Source organism: Myotis davidii, unplaced genomic scaffold (assembly GCF_000327345.1).
Source record: "Myotis davidii unplaced genomic scaffold, ASM32734v1 scaffold807, whole genome shotgun sequence".
NCBI lineage: Eukaryota > Metazoa > Chordata > Mammalia > Chiroptera > Vespertilionidae > Myotis > Myotis davidii.
In genome coordinates this window covers 2,332,070-2,338,928 of record NW_006298272.1, presented here as the reverse complement: position 1 = coordinate 2,338,928, position 6,859 = coordinate 2,332,070, and the positions used below count along the sequence as shown (strand labels likewise).

Here is a 6,859-nt window from a genome sequence, read left to right as displayed (position 1 = left end):
GAACTAATATAAATTCAAAGTAAACATCATTACATAAAAGGGTACGGTCTTTTTTTTTTTTAGTTTTATTCATTTCAAACAGGCTGGCTCCGGCCCACGGGCCGTAGTTTGCACACGGCTGCACTAGACAAAGCTGAGTTATGACAGCTGAGAAGGTAACACACTCCCTTTACAGTCAGTCATGTGCACTTGAGCTCTGACATCATGTAATCAAAACATCAGAAATGTGGCCACACGAGAATTCTTCCATGTGACCCAGTCTCAGCTGCACCACTGTTTCCCTGAACCTGAGGCCAGCGAGGAGAGGCCGCAGGAAAAGCAAGGGTTCCTGGCACAGCCACTGTGGCTCAGACGGTCGGTGTTGTCCTGCACACCAAAAGGAGGCTGGGCTGATTCCTGGTCTGGGCACCAGTGTTTCTCTCTCCCTTCCTTTCTAAAAATCAACAAAAACATATATATGTCTGTTTAAAAAGCAAGGTTTCCTCATGTACATTCTGAAGTAACGACAGTTCCTAATTCACACGGATGCTGCAGAGTCCAACGTGGCTACCCAGGGTGTACTTGCCTGGCTTGGACCCAGCACTGCGCTCATGGTCAATCACCACCACCACCACCACCACCATCACCACCATCATCACCATCACCATCATCATCACCATCATCACCACCACCATCATCATCACCATCATCACCATCATCATCCCCACCATCATCATCACCATCATCACCACCACCATCATCATCACCATCATCACCATCATCATCCCCACCATCATCATCACCATCATCACCACCACCATCATCATCACCATCATCACCATCATCATCCCCACCATCATCATCACCATCATCACCACCACCATCATCATCACCATCATCACCATCATCATCCCCACCATCATCATCACCATCATCACCACCACCATCATCATCACCATCATCACCATCATCATCCCCACCATCATCATCACCATCATCACCACCACCATCATCACCACCATCATCACCATCACCACCATCACCACCATCATCATCACCACCACCACCATCATCATCGCTATCACCATCAGCAGCAACAGCATCACCATCATCACAATCACCATCATCATCTTTAGCATCATCACCACCACCACCACCATCATCATCATCGCTCCTGCTGGGAAGTACCCCCACGAGCAGGCACACTGTGAGATTAGGAGCCAGCCACATCGATATTGCCTGGACCTGACCAATACAGGTCAGAGAGGCAGGGAGCTGCCCACCGTCACACACCCGACTGCAGAATGGCACAGGGGCCAGGGTCTCTCTGACTCCAAAGCCCACGCCTTCTTATGACCATCTACTCACCATACATGCTGTCAAGAAAAATGTCACCTAAACCAAGAAAGGGGAGCATATCATGAGATCAACAAGGTCCGTCAGTCACAGACAGTGAAAGAAGGCAGAGAGGAAGGCTTGCAGCCACTCTGCCCTGCTGACCCGGAGAGGAATAAGGTGGCAGAGACACAAGGGAGGAGTGAGCTCGCGGACACTTAACCCTCTGAAAGGCCTGCCAGGAAGACCGGTGGACCCACTGGCCCTGCAGGTGAGCAGAGAGTCTAGGCCAAACAGCAGTCCGGGACTTACCTTTCTGCTACTTCAGTTTTAGATACTCAGCTGTGACTCTGAATATCTCAAGAGGGTTTTAAAAAGACACCTTTTTAGACCCACCGGCCAATGGCCCAGTCCACAGAAAAGCAGGAGGGTCCTCGGGAACCTAAGACCATATACAAATGTTTATGTGCCCTTTTTTTTTTTCTGGGAAAAGGTTTTTAAATCTTCTATCACACAGGGTGAGGCAAAAGTAGGTTTACAGTTGTTAACATGGAAAAGAACACAATCTATAATAATAAAAGCGTAATATGCTAACTAGACCGTATGTCCTTCCGGACAAAGCCAGAGCTGTGAGGGACAGGTCCCAGGTGCCAGAAGGAAGCTGGTGCCAGCAGCCGGGGGAAGGAAGGCCCGACTTGAATGAATTCACTTGCACAAATTTCGTGCATTGGGCCTCTAGTAAGTAATAATACAACAACCAACCGGGTCTGGTGTACTCACAACTGCAAGCCTATTTTGCCCCACCTTGTATTCTGACTAAGGCTTGTAATTTAAAATCACTACTTAGTTTTGTCCCTAGGTTACGGTTTTTTAAAAAGGCATTTAAAAAAGATCCTTCTCAACTCTGATGGCGAGTGGTGCAGGCCTGGCCCCAAAAGGCAGCCTGGAGGAAGGTGAGGGGTGGGGCGGATGTGCTGCGAGGTGACTGCACTCAGACTGCCCACCACACCTTCCAGTTTCAAACAAAGAAGTAGTTTAAAAATCTGCTTTCTTCCAAATGCCTCCCAGAAGCCCCCGCTCTAAAGTGAAGTATCTGCAGGGCACGTAGTCAGCACACAGACACGGCAGAGGCTATCATGTGACCATCGTCATCACCACCACCACTGTCCGGTGCTCAGCGACCACTCCACGCCGGCACCACGGCCAGGATCCCTTACACAGTGTCCCCTCCCCACATGGAACAAGGGAAGGGGCAGGCAACTTGAACGAGGCACTTTGAGAGAAAACCCTGTTGCACAGAGAAGCAGCTCCATAAGTGACACGGGCCACTAGCTCCACCGGAGGAACTCTGGGCTGTCACGGCTGCCCTGGCCCCACAACCCGTCCTATTCAGTTCACGGAGCTCTGGTAGACACAGGCACCGCAACAGGCCCGGGAGGGAAGCGCCCAGTTCTGTCTGGAGAAAGAGTCAAACACAGGACAAAAAGCAAGGTTCCTTTCTAGGCCAGAGTGAGCAGCAGACCCTGACGCAGGGAGGGGTGCTTAAGTCAAATGTAATGACATCAAATAATCTGAGCCAGTCACGCTGACGGCGCTCACTGAATACACAGAGACATTAAAACTCCTGTTGCCAGGCGGGCGTGGCTCCGTGGATGAGCGTCAACCTATGAACCTGGAGGTCACGGTTCGATTCCTAGTCAGGGCACATGCTCATCCCTACTGTGGGGCGTGCAGGAGGCAGCCGATCCATGACCCTCATCATTGATGTTTCTATCTCTCCCTCTCCCTTCCTCTCTGAAATCAATAAAAATATATATTTTAAAAAAATACAAAATCTCCTGTCAACCCTTGGTAGTGTCAACGCTTGTCCTATAAAACTGAGTGTAACCATTAATAAGCTAAATTGAGGACAATACAGTTCAACTTCTTTCCCGCTCTTTGCCGTATCTATGGCAGAGGGAGGAATAAAAGCACTAAGTCGTGAAGAGGCGCAGTGGGCAGGGGGAAGGTGCGGGCAGCTGGCACACAGGCCTTGAGGTTCAGGCCTTATCAACGGTCAGCTTGCTTTTTGCTTTAACTCCCGAGCACTAGGTTTTGCAGAGTAAAGATGAAATATAGGAAGTGCGCCTCGAAGGCAGGCACAGGTCTGAAGGAAACTGGAAGCGGGTGCTTCTGAGCGGAGCTATTTGGAGAACTGAGGACTGTAGTCAAGGTACATGTGTTGCTTTGGGTGCTGTACCCAGCTGATAAGATGTCATCACTGGGGGAGGAGGTCATGCAATTCTTGCCACTATTTTTTATCATTCGTGTAACTCCATAACTACTGCAGAATAAAAGTTTAAAGTGTCTAATTGAAAGTCTACACCAGGGGTCCTCAAACTACGGCCCGCGGGCCACATGCAAATACAAATATTGTATTTGTTCCCGTTTTGTTTTTTTAGTTCAAAATAAGATGTATGCAGTGTGCACAGGAATTTGTTCATAGTTTGTTTTTAAACTATAGTCCGGCCCCCAGCGGTCTGAGGGACAGTGAACGGCCCTGTTTAAAAAGTCTGAGGCCCCTGGTCTAGGCTATGCTTCACTAAAGACCAGTCTGCAGAGGCCTCTGTCGGAGTAACCAGCTGTGGTTAAACCTACACTGGAGAGTCAGAAGGAACCACGCCCGTTAGACACGAACGTCGTGCTGGGGACATGTGGCCTCACATACTGAACCCCTTTCTGCAGCTCAACCATCAAAACATAAAACGCACACACCCCACCACCCACCAGCCCCCTTCCAGACACATCACCTCCAGAAGAAAGACGCACAGACATTAGGGTACTGTTCAAAGAAGTGGGGGAAAGAGAAAACAGCTTATGTACACTCATCAGACGGAGAGGCAAGATGAGGGAAATTCATAGTAAAACCACAAATACAAGGTCACATATACATCTGCATTAAAAAGTCATGTTTTAACAATAACAAAAAATTTTCATTTAAGTATATAAGAACACTACTCTGAATGTCCATATATTTTCTGTAGAAAAACCTAAGATTCATGCAAATGAAGTACAAACCTGTGCATTGATGATTTGCTAAATATATTATATTTTCTTTGTTTTTTGGCAAATCTCCATATAGCAATATCTACAAGATAAAACAAAAAGAAGCATTACTTTGATATGTTAAAGCATGTACTTATGTAACATACCAAATGGGACCATGCCAACAACTGACAAACACACGATGTCATGACTATTTCCAATCACGATGAACAAGAATCAGATTTCTCCTGAAGTCTCAGAGGGCAGAGATGGCACGTGTTTAAAGTAGTCAGCAGTGGGACAGGTTAATGGTGAAAGAAACACATGATTTCTTGTGAGCAAAATACAGCAACATGTGCCGACTGGACGTGTGCGGACACGGCTCACGAGGCACCGTCCTTCCCAGCGCCTCCCCGGCGGAGGAGGGTGTGCAGTGCGTGGAAGGAGACTTGCACGTGCTGCGGAAGCGCCGTGTGCGTTAAGAGCGGTGCACTCAGGACAGTGTCCGGGACGGCGATTTTCAGATGAGAGGAGGTGAATGTTCAGAAAATGAGGCTTTGACCCCTCTGCATGTCAGGCCTTTGGGTTTCCACCTCTTTCCTGTGAGGCCCAGGGCACATGAAAACGTTCACAGCAGTGAAACACGCAGGACCGCCCTGTGCTCACCTGGCTCCCGTCCGCGTGGTGTGCAGGCCCCAGGGGCAAACCCGAGGGTGGAGAAAAGGGCTTCCTCCCTGCCCTGCACCAGTCACAGGGCACAGCTCCCAACACTCTACGGAACTTTCCTATTTCCTTTCCCACAGGCACCTGACTCGGGGTGGGCAGAGTGAGGAGGAAGGAGCATGAGGCCAGGGCTGTGGTGTGGCCATCTGGGCGCCTGCCCCTCGTACCCTGGCTGGCAGGGGCAGCTGGGAGCTGCCTAGTGCAGGAGGTCGGCACCAGTCAGGCCTGCTGGGGCGTCCTGGGCAGCACTGCCTGCACTAGGGTCAGGGGAAGTGTCTGTTGGGGGCTGGTGGGGAGCTGCTGTGCCTGGCTGTGGGGAGACCACCACTTTTAACACAAACTGCTTATTCAAAACCGATCGTGGAACAACTCAGAGTGCAGAGCAAGGGCGAGCACCACCCACTGGCCCGCAGCGGTTTGGTGCTTTCGCCTGTGGAGTCACTTTTCATTTCCAGAAGGGAAGCCAGGCCTTCAGAGGCTGCCACACAGGAAGGTCAGATCGCAGGGCCTGGCCTCCATGTGGTCAGTGCTTGTGCCAGCCCACGGGTGGGCCTGGAGCCTTGTCTGCCAGCGGCTCCCCCTTGAAACTTTGTCCATCTCTCATGAGGAGCTTGAGCAAGGGCCCACCCTCCACCCGGCTCCCGCCTGGAAACGCACGCACTGCCAGGACCACCTCCTAGGCGTGGTGAGGCAGACAAGACCTCCGTCTGGAACAGGCCTGGAACATCGAAACCATCCCAGACAATGCGACTGCACTATTACCCAATAAAGTGAATTTTTAAATTCAAAACTGGGGTAAGTGATTCGTAAGTAAGAAAAATAACTCTCCAGTCTACCTTCCTAAAAAAAGGTCTCTGATTAGGTAGGCATGCAGCCACAAAGAATTTCAGTTGGAATAAGACTGCATATATAATGTATACTCCATGTTTAAGTATAATCATTTGAAATGCATTTTTCAATGTGCTTCATGCCAATGAAATATGTCACCAGTTAACTAGTACCAGCCTCCCGCCGTAATGCATACCCAACCTGCGTTCCTTCCCTGCCCTGTCTGAAAGTCCACTGATGAGGAACGTGACAATCCTCTGCAACAAATGCAAATGCCGCCACTGGCCCAATACCCGTGTACAAAAGCAGCCACCAAGCAGCACCCAGGGGACCTCCCGCTCGGAGGTCTGACCGCGCGCCACCTGTCCTGGCACTGCCCCCTGCATGGCGTTGTCCTGGGCATCCATGTGGGCCGCCAGGGAGCTGGCAGGCTCCCCACACCCTCTCAGCGAGTCTCCGGACCACGAGACGTGGTCCTTCAGCTCAGGAGGAGCGCCGGGCGGAGCTGAGCTGACCTGCTCAAGCCGACAGGCAGTGGGGCAGGGAATAGGGGCCACACAGGTTTCTCACGGGGGATCCCAAACTCCTTCAAACGTTACAAACTATCCTCCGCAAAAACTCTGTGTGGGTGTTCACTGCTGGTTCCCACGGGGACACGGAGGAACCAGCCGAGAGCACGGCACAGGTTCAGAACCACAGCCAGGGCAGTGTCTCCTGGCAAGCAAACAAGGGCTCCCTGTCCTCAGGCTCCCAGAGCCCTCCCTCCACCAGGCCTCTGACCTGGTTCCGAGGGCGGAGTCCTCTCTCCCTCCTGACCCAGTAAAGAATGTGCCCAGACTCACTGCACCTGCACAAATTGACTGTCACACCCTCACACAAGATGGCTGCCCCCATGTGGTCACAAGATGGCCAGCAGGGGAGGGCAGTAGTGGGTGATCAGGCTGGCAGGGGAGGGCAGTTGATGGCAATC

The 6,859-nt window shown here is 51.0% G+C and overlaps 1 long non-coding RNA gene across 1 annotated transcript in view; it reads right to left on the bottom strand.

Moving 5' to 3' along the window:
• The window catches only part of LOC107184691, a 14,419-nt gene that overhangs the window by 4,936 nt on the left and 2,624 nt on the right, over positions 1 to 6,859 (bottom strand). The window contains exon 2 of the long non-coding RNA XR_001515591.1: positions 4,372 to 4,441. This is a non-coding gene — a long non-coding RNA (uncharacterized LOC107184691). The remainder of the gene's footprint in view (positions 1 to 4,371; positions 4,442 to 6,859) is intronic.